Consider the following 15,717-nt stretch of genomic DNA (forward strand, 5'->3'; position numbering starts at 1 on the left):
CTCGTCTGTCTGATCCAGACCTGGGAGGTACAGTACTCTATTCAGAACTCTAGTACAAACTACGCTTTACGTATATACGACACGATATACTTTCTGCTTGCTTGTTGTTCTTTGAACTCACAATCTCGGGTTTTTTCCTAGAGTCTATACAGACTCTTCCCTGTAGGGGACAGGAAGGGCTGGCATATGGTATGCTCAGTTAATTGATGTATTACGGTAACATCAAGTATCTTTGGTCGTGGCGACCGGTTAGGAAATAGTCAATTCGAGATAACGGCACTATTAAATCCACAGATACATTATTGCTCTGGTAAACTTCCATCCGCACGACATGGCCTAAGCCCAAAAAACGGATTTTGAGCGAAGCGAAAAATCTATTTTTGGGTGAAAGAGCCATGTCGTCCTGATGGACCCAACCTCCTTTAGTAAAAGGATGTTAATCCCTCTCTTTTGGTACTGTATCTGTAAAACTTACAAAGGTACGGAGAATGGTTTGGTGGCGCTGTGATGCGGCGGATGGCCGAACTATTGACAGTACTTTGGGAGAGTCGAGCAGTTTTACCTCTTGAACGACTCTCTTATTTTCTTGCCACTTTTTCCTCTCGAAGTGAAAGGCTATTTGGGGTGTAATTAGCTATGACATGTGTCAAGTTAGGTCCATACGCGATATCCCTTGAAGGAATTTAAGGGATACTCGCTCCAGGAGTTAGAATTCTGGATACCTTCGGTAAATTCTCTGGGATATATCACTGTAGTCACATATACTTAGGAAGCTACTAATGAAGGAACTTCCATCAGGATGACATGGCTCTTTCACCCAAAAATAGATTTTTCGCTTCGCTCAAAATCCGTTAACTTTCCGGATTACTCTTTTGTCTAAGAGCTCTCAGACATATTCTTCCAGAACAGGGATTGAGTGTTAGAAGAATTGAGGAAATTGAGGTGGAGGACTGCTCCAGCTCCAACCTAGTCCATTCTTTATTAGGCTGTGGGCCAAGGGATCGAAGGTCCAGCGATCCTTAAATAGCTCTAGTCTCCCTCCTACTGGAAGTATCTCACTCCTGCTGTTGTGGACCTGAGGCCTTGCTTCCTTGACCGCGTCCTCCCCTGGATCCCCTTCCTCTTGAAGGGCTTCTAGAAGAACCTCTGGCTGTTCCTCTAGCTTTCGAACAAAGGGTAGAAGTCTGCCTTTCGATGGCTGGGTTAAAAACTGGCGACTGTATCGCCACTTGTTGAGGTACCAGCTGGTACGTGGTTGGAGGTTGTGCCACTATCTGAGGCACCGCGGTCACAGGAAGTTGTTGTTGTTACTGTCGGTAGGGTTTAGCCGGCCGAGATGATAGCCTAGGCCTTTTTGTCTTCTCCTTGGGTTGGGGACCCTCATCTGGAGAAGACTTTCTCTTAAGATCTAAGCCCCACTTTTTGTGAAGGTTCCTATTCTCTGTGGCGGCCTTGTCTACTACCTCTTTAACCACTTCATTGGGAAAGAGGTCTTTACCCCAGATACAAGAGGATATCAGTCTCCTCGGATCGTGCCTCACCGCAGCCGAGGCGAACACGAACTCTCTACAGGTTCTCCTAGCTTTAATAAAGCTATAGAGATCCTTCGTAACTGTAGCCAGATGGGTTTTGGCCACTACCATAAACATGTCCTGGTTCTTGGGGTCACTTGCCATTGTTTCTAATGTCGTTTACAACGACATCGATGCCGCAAGTCTTTCCCTCGTCTCTTGCTCTCTGCGCAAGAGAACATCCGATAGATTTGGAAGTTCTTCACCAAACTGACGTTCAGTAATATCAGTTTCTTGCTTCCCGACTAAGAAGGTAAGGTGGACGTTCTTCCAGTCTTCTTGGTCCAAGGGCAAGGTCAGAGATAACGGCTTGCACTCCTCCAAGGAGGGCATGGTTTCCCTGCCTCCACCGCCTTTAAGGCTACCTTATATCCCTTTTCCATGAAGGGAAAGGCTCTGGTTGGAGAGGCCACAAAGGAGGGAAGCTTCTTACTCAAGGCTGGCACCTTTGAGTTCGTGAAGCCCCTCTCTTTCATGGAGCCCGCTAGTAATGCCTGTGCTTTACTATGGTCAAGAACTATGACCTCCTTCGGCTCCATCTCCTCCTTTGAGGCTGGCTCCTTCCTAAGACGGACATAGCAGTCCGGATAAGAATCTTTGTTGGGCCAAAATTCCACTTCTTCCAGGGGAATTGCTCCCAACTTTTCTGATATCACGATCTTCCTGGCTGTCATTGGCATGTGTTCAGCATACCTCCAAGGATTGTTGTCCGAGCACAAAGGAAGATCCTTCACGTTCAGCCGCTTCTGGGGCCCACGTAATGCTGCAAGTCTACGTATATCCAGTTTCATTGCAGCTTCCTTCTCATCATTCTTTCATTGAATTTGTTGGATCATCTCAACAATAGAAGAAAGAGTCCTACCCAGTTCATCTGGGATAGCAGACGATGTAGAGGGAACAAGTTCTGGGTCCGGAACCGATGCAACCGACACCTCGTCGATTTCTTCCTCTTCTACTTGAGGAGCCTGAGACAGCTCCTCCTCCTGACCTTCTCCTAAAAGGTCTTTCCCTGTAGAATCTGACACCTCCGACGTCTTATCGTCCAATTGGATGTCTTGAAGGGCGGCCAAGACTTCAGAATCTACCGGATTCTGGGCAGTTGGTATCTCCACCTGAGGCTGAGGAATGACTGCATCAGCCGATGCTTTAGGGAAAAGGTATGCCCTCAATTTCTCATTTGGAAGGTAGGAGCCCGAGGTATTTTTCTGAAAACCCCTCACCAAGGTTCGTAACTTTTCCCTGGCAGCATCCCTTGACTTCGTCAACTTAGGGTTGTCAAAAGCTTGGTAATCAGGTTAGAACATACAGTACAAACCTGCAAAACTGATGTCCACAGAAGTTCTTACTGCGGACATTGCAGAACACACTCCCGCACTCCGGATGGTCCTCTTGTAAAGAGAAGAAAAATCCATGAGTATCAAGTGAAGGCTTTTCACTTATATTGAAACATGTAGCTTACACAGTAAAGCTATATAAAAGAAAGAAGGAAAGGCACATATTTGTATTTCCTGCCCTGCCAAATGCTGTAACCTCCCAAAATATTAAAACTAAGGTTAATTCTATTCTAGAATACCTTATGTAATTTCCTAAACGGAAATTTAAGGTGTAGCTCACACCTTGATATAAAGTTTTAATTTACGGGATAGAATGAATACAGAAAGAACTCACTTTCTATATATTGTACGGTCTCAAAAAAAGGCTGTACAAGATAACATTAAGTATGGTGGAAGAACTTTAGTGGTACAACAAACTCTGTATTGTAGTTTATTAATGCAGTGTGTACTACACTACAAATATAGTAACTACTGTACATCGCATGCTGCTGTGCTGGCCAGCACGCGCCGGCACGTGCCGGCGTACGCCAGCACTTGCCGGCCGGCAATTACCCCTGTATAGTTCAAAGGTATACTACCTTTAACTAATAGTCGGCAGGTCAATGGTTCGCAAATGTGTGCCGGCCGGCAGCTGAAAACACTAACATCCGGCTGCCGGCCGCTAATCGTAGTGTCCAGCAGATTTCGGGCTGTGTTTCCACTGCCGGCAGGCAAAGGTAGCAATACCCATGTCTGCCGACAGTGGCGAAGAACCAGAGAACTTCCAACTGCCCGGCTGCCACCTGTTAAACCGGCAGGCGGGGTAGGGGTACAAAACACTAGTAAGAGAAACAGTATGGATGTAAGGTTATAAGGCGGCATTGCCATACAACCTTCCATCCAGAAAGAGTGAACTTATGGAAGGGGAGAATGTAGCATTCAGGCTTCCAAAGAATCCATAGCCTTCCGGGCTCTACCTGCAGACATGGAAGGGAGACCAAGGGAGTTCTAGGGTTCACTCTGCTAAGAACAACGAATCTCTGTCGGCCGACACGTAATTGCCAGCCAGCAGAGAGCTGAGCCTGTCCTCCATCCTAACCTACACTAGGTACGGAAGTAGGACCGCAGCCAAAAGATAATAAAAGAAAGAGAGGTGGGGAAGGGATAAGGGTCCTATAAACTTCGTTCTAGCAAGAGACACACTCAGCAGTTAGGGAAGCTCATCCTAACCTAGAGTTGTCTATTAGGGAGGAAGACTGGCAATACTTACTATCCTCCTCCCAACCAGAACAAAGTTAGGTGAAGTTATTTCGTCGGGCAACGGAGAAAACTCATTCTCCAGCCCGAGAAAACAACACAGGACAGTCTGCTAGACCACTAGAGGAAGGAATCATCTCATACAGAATCCTTCAGACGTGGACTAGGGAAGCAAAGCTTCCTATATCCGCCCCTAACCTAGCAAAAGAGACTCATTCTCTATGCTAGGAAGAAGCAGACCACAGACTAGAAACTCTGATGTTCTGCCCTAACCCAAAAAACCAGTCACTCTGGTTATCAGGTCAGGACAGACATATCCTAGTATAGTTATACCTGAATTATTATACAGATAGAACCGCTAGGATTAAGCCTAAGGTTTACTCAGAGGGAGAGAGGGATTAAACTTAGCCTCCGGAGGAGAAAAGAACAATCGGGGATATGCGAAAGTATACTACTGTACCTAGGTTACTAGCCTAGGTGCGGTGAGAATCGATTACCTAATTCACCGAAACTCTCTCGTATACAATCTTGGAAAGAATATTCAACAAAATCTTACATGTATAAAATATTTGCCTATAGCTTTAATAATATAACACTCAGAAAAACTTATATCATGCATGAAAGTACTAGGGCCAGACGCCTAGGCTACTAAGCCTCGCGAAGGGCAAGATCGTTTACCTAAATCACTGAACTAAAAACTAACGGCATTATATAAGCATTCCTAGAGGAACTAAATAGCTAGATTATTAAAGCACAACAAACCAGGAACGTAGCTCTAGCTAACTAAATGACCCATAAATAGCGAGCGATAGCATCCAGGATGCTTCCGGTTAACGTTAATATCACTTTTGATTTAATTCAAAACGACAAGAGCTTACATTTATACATAGTAAAGATAATACTTGACTTTTCAGAAGCAGAAGAGGCCGGAGAAGTCATCAAAATGTTGAATTATATCCAAAATAACGAGAGAACACAAGGGAAAACACCGAGTAGTAGAGCTACACGAAAAGGAATAAAAAGGGCGCTACTGCCTTCACCAGATACACACTGGAAACGGTATAGGAGAGATGCCTTATGAGCGGCTCTCTTTACATTCCCGTTTCAGATTCTTGTCACTGTAACCCCTCGAAGCGTTAATACTGTTCGGGGTGAAGATAGCTATGTGACGTGTCAAAAATACGTCCTCTGATATTATGCGATATCCATGTGAGATTATTTAGGGATATTCACTCCAGGAGTTAGAATTCTGGATACCTTAAGGTAATATTCTCTGGGAATATCACTATAGTCAAATATAACCTAGGAAACTACCTTTTAGGAACTTCCATCAGGACGACATGGCCTGAGCCCAAATATATATATATATATATATATATATATATATATATATATATATATATATATATATATATATGTGTGTGTGTGTGTGTGTGTGTGTGTGTGTATCCATGTTTTTATGCATATACATGCATATTTTTCCGTATATCATTATCATCATCATCATCAAACATCTCCTACGCCTTTGAGGAAAGGGCCTCGTTTAGATTTCGCTAGTCGTCTCTATCTTGAGCTTTTAAATCAACACTTCTCCACTCACTCTCTTCTACTCCATACTTCATAGACCTCAGCCATGTTGACCGGGATCTTCCAACTCTTCTAGTGCCTTCTGGAGACCAGTTAAATGTTTGGTGTGCTAATTTCTCTTGGGGAGTGCAAAACCATCTCCATCTACCTCTCACCATGATCTTATCAACATATGGCACTTGAGTACTTTCTCTTATAGTTTCATTTCAAATACTGTCCTACCATTTCACTCCCAATATTCATCTGTGGGCTTTGTTCTCATATATAAAAATTCATCAAGATATTATGTCATTGTCATACCACGACTCATGTCCATACCATAACACCAACCTCACTAAATTGCTATGTATGAGGGCTAGGCAATGGCTGCTGAAGACTCAGCAGATAGACATCTAGGTTCCCCCAAAACCCCCCAAACCTCGCAAGGATGGTGGGGTTGTAGCGACCAAAGGAACTAACGAAGTTTGAGCGGGACTTGAACCCCAGTGTGTTCATCACCAGTCAAGGACGTTACCACATCGGCCATGCTAAGGATAACCAACATAGGTGACAATACATTAACTTGCAGTACTCCACTCTTCACTGGGAATTCCTTTGATAGGACTCCATTAACATTAACTGTGCACTTACTATGCTCATGAACAGGCTTAATCAAATTTACATTTTCAATATTCCACAAAAGTCATATAAAGTGGATTTCTATATTCTACCTACTGCTTTAAAACCTGCTTTAAAATGAAAAGTTGGTCAGCTTTTCATCAATCTTTCTTTAAAGTCTCTTTAGAATCAGCATACTATATATTTTTATGACAACTGATGTAAGTGTGATGCCTCTGTAATTATTACATCCAGTCAGCTCTCATTTTTTTACCATTTTTACCAACACTCCTGGCTTGCATTTATCAGCCTTTGCGTCTCCACGCCTCATTCCACAAGATAATAGTATAAGTATTCTTCATTTTCAACCAATATAATCTCAGCCGATATTTCATCGTATCCAGGGACTTTCCATCTCTTAGGTTTTTAAGGATAGCTTTGACTTCAAAAACATTGAATTCATTCAAGGGCACATATAGATCCTCCTCAGCTTCAGGTATGTCAATCAAGCGATTCCCTTTATATGTATATATATATATATATATATATATATATATATATATATATATATATATATATATATATATATATATATATATATATATGGAAGGAGCTAGGGAAAGGATAATGATAAGGTTAACACTAAGAGATAGAAAACAAGCAACATTAATACGAGAGCCAACTAAAGTAGAGGATATTTTACCAACATGTGGAGAAAAGAAATACTCTTGGGGAGGACATGTAATGAGAATGACAGATAATAGATGGTCATTAGGAATAACAGAATGGGTACCTAGAGATTGTAAAAGAAGCTGGGGTAGGGAGAGAAGACGATGGTTTAACTAACTAAGAAAATATGGTGGTGTAAACTGGCATAAAAAGACCATAAACAGGTGCTAGTGGACATGTCTGAGCCTTTTGTTCTGCAGTTGACCTGTAACGACTGAGGATAATATATACATAAAAGTATATTCATAAATACACACAAACACACACATATACGTATACACCCACTCACCTGGCGTTATAACAAGTAGGATTGGCTCTCCAATTGGAACATCTGATCATGCCTTGATTTCATTAGTAGTGAAGACTGAGCAGCCTGTCCCTCATATATCATACTCTTGTAAGATTTATATGAAATCTTAAGCTGAACCGAATGGGATTTTGCTTAATCATCTGGGGTTTAATTGGTCACAATTGCTTGTTATTATTATTATTATTATTATTATTATTATTATTATTATTATTATTATTATTATTATTATTATTATTATTATTAGCTAAGCCACAACTGTAGTAGGAAATGCAAGATGTTATAAGCACAAGGGCTCCAACAGGGAAAAAATAGCCCAGTGAAGAAAGGTAATAAGGAAATAAATAAAGAATATACGAAATAATGAACAATTTAAGTAAAATATTTTGAAAACACTAACAACATTGAAGCTGATATTTCATATATAAACTATAAAAGGACTTATGTCAGCCTGTTCAACATCAAAATATTTGCTGCAAGTTTGAGCTTAAGAAGTTCTAGGGATTCAACTACCCGATTGAGAGGATGGTTCCACAACTTGGTCACAGCTGGAATATTACTTTTAGAGTGTTGTGTAGTAATGAGCCTCATTATGGAGGCCTGACTATTAGAATTAGCTGTATGCCTAGTATTACGAACATGATGTAACTGTCCGTGAAGATCTGAATGTAAAGGATGGTCAGAATTATAAAAAGAAAAAATCTTATGCAACATGCATAATGAACTAATTGAGTTTAATATCTAGATCAAGAATAATAATTCAATAGACCGGAAGTTCCTGTCCAACAAATTAGAATAAGAATCAGCAGCTGAAGACTAGACAAAAGGACAAAACAACTCGCAACAAGGCAGAATATAAGAATTAAAACACTTTTCAAGAATAGATTGAACACCAAAAATCTTAAAAAACTTTCTCAATAAGCCAATTTTTTAGGCAATTGAAGAAGACACAGACCTAATGTGTTTCTCAAAATTAAATTTGCTGTCGAGAATCACACCGAAAATTTTAAGCCTTACAAAGTTAAGAAAACATTATCAATGCTGAGATTCGGATGTTGAGGAACCCCTGTCCTTGACCTACTTACAATCATACTTTGAGTTTCCTTAGGATTCAGCTTCATATCCCATAATTTGAACAATAATTTTAGCTAGATCTCTATTGAGGGATTCAGCAACTCCAGATCTACATTCAGGAGGTCGAGTTAATGCAAAGAGAGTAGCATCATCTGCATATGCAACAGGCTTGTTTTTTAGGCCAAACCACCTTTCATGTATATATAGTATGAAAAGTAATAGGACAAGAACAATACCCGGAGGATCGTCAGATATCACGTTCCTATACGCACTATTGTGCCCATCAACAACAACTCAATGAGATCTATTACTTAAAAGTTCAATCATGCTGATAAAAAACGACCCACCTACTCCCAATAGTTTGAGTTTGAAAACAGGGGCCTCATGATTAACACCATCAAAGGCAGCACTAAAATCAAGGCCAATCATACGAACTTGCTGATCACAATCAAGGGATTAATGCACAGCATTGGATATTGTAAGAAGGCCCTCACATTCTCCAAGGCCTTTACGAAAACCAAACTAAGGAAGGGATACGCCTATCAATTATGTTGACTAGATTTTCATTCAAAGGGAAAACCGAATCAACATTATTATATATTTGTGACCAATTAAAGCCCAAAAGATCATGCAAAATCCCATTCCACTCTGCTTGATATTTCATATAAATCTTACAAGAGTATGTTACATCAGGGATAAGGTGCTCAGTCTTCACTAATAATGAAATAAAAGCATGGTCAGTAATGTTGATCCTGTTGTCCCTTTGAATGAAAATCAAGTCAATAAGATTATAGGCGTATCCCTTCACGTGTGCTAAGGTACCGAGTGAAGGACAAACCATGCTTAAATGATGAATGTGGACGTACTTATTTGGAGAAGCAGGAGGTCTATCAAAAGGGTAACAGACCAGAGTTGACCTGGAATAATTATACTAAGCTTAAAGCTTTTTCTTAGAGAGTTTATGCTTCAGCTGAAAAGGAATAAAATATAACCATAAAAGAAAATCTTTCTGGTACAAACCAGGAGCAAAAGTGGTGGAATACCCTTAAATCAGCACTCTATAGTGTATATGCAACAGTTCCTGCTCTACTTAACCCAGATGACTGTCACTCACTGTCCAGAGGAGAAGACAACCATTTAGGCTGATGTGTTTGACAGTATGCAGAGTAATGAGAAACCAAAAATTCCTCATTCCTCTTTTACTGAGGTTAAATGAACTAACTTAGCCTTTCGATCACGTGAAATTAAAGCAGTAATATCTTATGCATCAGAAACTTGGAGCCTTACTAAAGTCTTACAACATTAGATAGTTACAACTCAAAGAGCTATGATGAAAAAAATGATGGTATTAACACAGAGACAGAGGAATAGTAGCAAGTGGACAAGGCATATAAAAATGACAAAAAATAAAAGGAAATTAAGAATAACAGATAGAGTCCGTAGAAATTGCAAAAAATGCAGACGAAGGAAGAAAAAAATTACGGGCTTACAAGCTAACAAAATTTGCTGGTACAGTCTAGCATAGAATCACCATACACACACAGGAATGGAACAACATGTATGAGGTCTTTGTTCCACAGTGGACTAGCAACGTCCGATAATTATATATATATATATATATATATATATATATATATATATATATATATATATATATATATATATATATATATATATATATATATATATATATATATATATAAATATATATATATATATATATATATATATATATATATATATATATATATATATATATAATATATATATATATATATATATATATATATATATATATATATATATATATATATATATATATACATATATATATATATATATATATATATATATATATATATATATATATATATATATATATATGTATATACATGTATATATATATATATATATATATATATATATATATATATATATATATATATATATATATATATATAGTATTAACATAATTTGGCTTTTGTTTATGTCAGCCTTGTTATTGCTTTTTCGTTTTATGTAAAACTAGCATAAGGTAGAGTTAATAAGGTTTCAGTTGTAAATTTAATTTTTTTTTCTTTTGAAGTGCTGTTTTATTCTCCTGCCCGCTTGCTTAAAGATTTTTAAGTGTCTAGTTTAATGCTTGTTTCTTTTTTTGTGTTTTTCGACTCGTTGGTGAGAAGAGACACCTGTGTCTACGTGCAAGGTACTCGACTGCAGGAAGACACAGTTTGAGCTCGCCATTCCCCTGACCTACTGCAGCAGCTGGCTTATGTGAGAGTTTTAGAGGATTGCGACGTCATCATTTGACGGCTATAAGCAGGTGCATTTCGGCCACCTGCGGTGATTTGTGATTCCTGTGTGTTTTCTTCTGCAGTCCTTGGCGCCGACGTAGGAATCCCGGCATCAAGGTGGACGCGGGAGGGACACCGCCGTCAACGCGTTTTAGTGATCCTCCACGTAGGCAGTTGCGGGAGCTTTGGAGCTCGTGGTGACAAGTAGGGAGGTAGTTGTTAGGTATGAGATATCTTTTTTACCTTATTTGGGTCGGGGACCAGAGCATTTCCCTCCCTTTGATGAGGAGTCCTGTGAAGCTTCACTCCCTATGGTAGCTGAGTCATGATGTCGTTATTAGAGTCGTTACTTTGGTTGGCGCAGGGGGAGGTTTCATCCGGCCCCAAAGATGGTGAGAATATATATATATATATATATATATATATATATATATATATATATATATATATATATATATATATATATATATATATATATATATATATATATATATATATATGTGTGTGTGTGTGTGTGTGTGTGTGTGATTTGTTATTTAATTATTTGACTCTCTCTCGTTGAAAGTGTGGTGTTTCACGTTAAAAATTTTATTAATATTAAACCCTGCCTCAGTGTGTGCCTTTTCAGACATTAATGTTCATATGGTAAACTGTTGATTGTTAATTCTACTTGTTAGGTAATCACAAGGTTGACCGTTCTAAATTCTGTTTTTGATAGATATTGCTAAGTTTTCCCAAGTGTTTTCGTTTCCGCTGACCAATTTGCTGTTGGTTATTTTTATAAACACTGACCTCTATTATCGTGCAATAAGAACTTGCACCACGGCCCGATAAGGGTCATAACATATTTGACGACCGTGAAAGGACAGAGAGCTTAGGGTATCCGGTATTTTGGTCGGTGGAGTAACACTCAGGTTTTTTGTTTTGTTTTACGAAATGGAGGAATTTGTCTTTAATCCAGCTGAATTTTCTGGGTCAGTCGATCACATGAAGTATTTGCCCCTGCTAGGTAAAAAACAATTAGTTGAGTGTGCTAAGTGGTTGGGTGTTCCAAGGAAGGCAACGGACACCAAAGCAGAGATATTGGTAGCAATTAGGGATAAAATATAAAAAGGACTTAGCTGATGCTGAACATTCAGTGAGTGAGAGTGATGGTGAGGAGAGTTTGAGTGATGGTTTAGAAGAGGACAAAGTAAGAATGAGGGCTGGTCTAACTCTGTTTGAGGATCCTCCTGATATAGGTACCATTTACGACGGTCCAGCAAATTTTCCCAAGGGTCCGGGTAATGTGTACTCTAATTCGTTTTTGGGCCCCCCTGATTCTGTACCCATCAAATCTCTGGCCCCTTTTTGTGTTGGATGACTCCAATGAGGAGAAGGAATACAAACTTATTTGTAAATGCATAGAGTTGCGAAAAATGGAGTTTGAGGAGAACGAGCTGGTAAGGTGTCATGAGTTGGAGATGGCAAAATTAAATATAGAGATAGCTAAGTTGCAGGGGGCCAATTTGATAAGTTCCCCTAAAAATACCTTCCAAGGTCGGTTTAACATAGGTGCTGCACTAAAATTGGTGCCTTTGTTTGACGAAAAGAATGTCCCGGATTTCTTCAAGGCATTTGAGCGTGTGGCCTCCCGATTGTCTTGGCCCACAGAAGTTGGACTGTATTAATACAGTGTAGATTACTGGGCAAGACAATGTGGGTGTATAATGCCTTGGAGTAGGGAGTAGCTCGGGATTACCAGAAGGTAAAAGCCTTAATTTTAAAGTCTTACGACTTGGTCCCTGAGGCCCACCGCCTCCGGTTTCGGAACTATACGAAACAACCTGTGCAGTCTTTCGTGGAGTTTGCACGCGTCAAGGAGGAAAAGTTCGACGACTGGTTGAAAAGTCATCAGATAATCACTTTCGCTGCGTTGCGTGAACTATTACTCCTTGAGGAGTTTAAGAAGGCCTGTAGCAGGGAGGTTGAGAGTTCACCTGGAGGAGGTAAAAAGTGTGAAATTGAGTAGTGCCGCTCAGTTAGCGGATGAATTTGTATTGACTCACATTTAAAGTAGTGGTAGTTTTACTTATAAGACTTTAGATAATAAAACATCTTGCTCCCCTAATGGTGGTAGGAAAGGGGAAACCTCCTCGTTGACTCTCCATATCTCTAAGAATGGTAATATTAATTCTAATTCTTTTTCAGGTGATAGGGATGTGGGTAGAATTCAAGGAGGTCCTCCTCCCCTTAAAGTTTTAGCTATTAGAGACTTCCCAGGCGGGGAAAATAACAGGTATAATGAAAATAGAAGCGCAGGCCGTAAAGGAAGCTGTTTTTTTCATGCAACAAGCCCGGCCATTTCCAAAACCAGTGTAATGCTTGGAGGATGTACCTACAGTGCAATAATCAAAGTCCTGTAGCCTTGGTTAATGATAAGTCAGAGGTTAGTAGCATTAGTCCTATAGACAGACCTGTAGTAGATGGGAGTAGTTTAGTATATAGTAGTAAGCCTAATGCTCCTAATCCCCAATCGTGACTCAAGTACGACAAATATGTGTGGCCAGGAAAGTTGATTTTTGACTTTCGTGTTGTCCAGGTGAAGTTTTTTAGGGACACTGGTTCTTTCCGGTCGTTAGTCACGAAGAGGGCTCTGAATGGTTTTTGAAAAATATACTGGAAATTTTGTATTGTTGGGAGGTTTTCTGGAATCAGTTGTGTCCGCTCCTTTGGTTAATGTCTGCATGTCTTTTCCAACATATGATCGAGTCACTGAGTTGGCTGTGGTGGATAGTCTACCTATCCCAGGTATTGATGGTATCCTGGGAAATGATATGCTGCATATTGAAGGACAGGAGCTGTTCACTATATTATCAGTAAATGCTAGTCCCGTGGCTGTAATGACTTGGTCCGCATCAAAAGCTGCTATTTTACTTGATGTGGAGAGCGATGATGACTTAATGTTAAGTAGTGTAGTTAGATGTTTTAAGGCCTGGGTCAGTAGAGAGTAGTTGTAGTGATGTAGTTAATATGGAACTTGATTGGGATAGAGCTGCTTTTATTAAAGCTCAAAAAGATGAATTCAATTTTGACTTGGGTGATGTTGAGGATCTGACTAAACCTAGGTTTGGATTTATAAAGGGCTTATTATATAGGTTTAGTTGTCCCCCATCTGATAATTTGAATAAAACTGGTCGGGTAAAACAGATTGCGGTACCTTCTCAATTCAGAAATTCTGTTTTGGAGTTAGCTCATAATAATTTTTTTTCAGGTCATTTGGGTGTGTTAAAAACTTTTCATAGCCTGGCTAGGTATTTTGGGTGGCCTGGAATTAATTTCAGTGTAAACCAGTTTATCAGAGAGTGTGAGACTTGTAAGGTTACAGGTAAACCAAATCAGGGGATCTCTATAGCCCCGTTGCATCCCATACCTGCTACATGGGTTCCATTTTCTGAGTTAGTAATTGATGTAGTAGGTCCCTTACCCAAAACTAAAAGAGGTTATGTATATTTACTACTATCAAAAATAGAGCCTCTCGATTTCCTGAAGGCGCATTACTTTCAAAGTCGTCTTTGAAAAATTAATGGATTTCTTTTCCAAGTATGGTCTCCCCCGTGTAATTCAGACCAACTACGGGACGAATTTCCCAAGTAGGGTATTTAGGGGTAAGTGTGCTGAACTGGCCATTTAGCACGTTACCAGCGTACCTTATCACCCGGAGAGTCAAGGGGTGGTGGAAAGCTTCCACCAAACCCTCAAGCCTGTCCTGAAGAAACATTGTTATGATCATGATATTGATGGGGACAAAGCTCTCCCATTTGCCCGGTTTGCTATCAGGAATCGCCCTAAGTCTTCCACTTGGTACTTGGGCACAAGGTTCGTGGACCATTGGAAATTGTTTTAGAAATGCTCAAATCCAAACGGAAGGAGGAAATAAATGTTAAAAGGTTTGTGGAAGGCTTGAAGGGAAGAATGGTTAGTGCCTGGAAGTTTGCCAGGGAAAATTCGGAACGGTCCCAGTCAGTAATGAAGAAGAACTTTGACAAAAAGGTAAAGGTACGTTCATTTGAACCTGGGGACTTGGTTTTTGTGCTGAGTATGGACCCGGATAGTTTTCTCGAACCAAGATATAAGGGTCCTTGGAAGGTTTTGAGGAAACTGTCAGAGGTTAACTATGAAATTGAGGCTCCCGGTTCAAGCCGTAAATGTAGAATATTTCATGTTAATCATCTGAAACCTAATGTTGTTAAGTAAGGTGATCCATTAGCGATTGTGTCCGAGCCTGTGGCTCTGGTATTGGATGTGCCTCCCAAGGACTCTGACGAGTTGGGGTATCAGTTTCCCTCGGATGCCTTGGGTGAAAATATGCAAAATTTGGAGATGTGAAAAAGTAGTTTAAGTCATTTAGATGTTAACAAACGGGAAGATGTGCTTAATTTGATTTATTCCTTTCCAGATCTTTTTCAGGATGATCCAGGTAGGACAAATATTTTAAGTCATGACGTTGATGTAGGTGATGCTTCCCCTTTGAAGCAGAGTCCTTACTGACTGAACCCAGTAGAATGGGATTTGGTCAGTTAGGAGATAGAGTATATGTTGAAATATAAACTTATTCAGCCATCTGTAAGTCCCTGGAGTTCTCCTATTGTATTAGTAAAGAAAGCAGACGGTAAGTTTCGCATGTGTGTGGACTTCCGTAAAGTGAACACTAATACGAAAAATTATTCTTTTCCTCTCATTCATATTGATGATCGTCTGGATCAGATTGGTTCTACCAAATTTATTACTGAACTGAATCTTTTAAAGGGTTATTGGCAGGTTTCCATTATCCGACCGAGCTCGTGAAATATCCGCATTTGTCACACCGTTTGGCCTATACAAGTGTAAGGTTATGCCCTTTGGAAGGGAAAATGCTGCATGTACTTTTCAAAGGCTCATAAATAGGGTAATTTGTGGTTTAGAAGGAGTGGAAATTTATATTGTTAAGGTTACCTAAGATTTTTGAG

The sequence above is a fragment of the Palaemon carinicauda genome, chromosome 4 (assembly GCF_036898095.1).
Source record: "Palaemon carinicauda isolate YSFRI2023 chromosome 4, ASM3689809v2, whole genome shotgun sequence".
Lineage (NCBI taxonomy): Eukaryota > Metazoa > Arthropoda > Malacostraca > Decapoda > Palaemonidae > Palaemon > Palaemon carinicauda.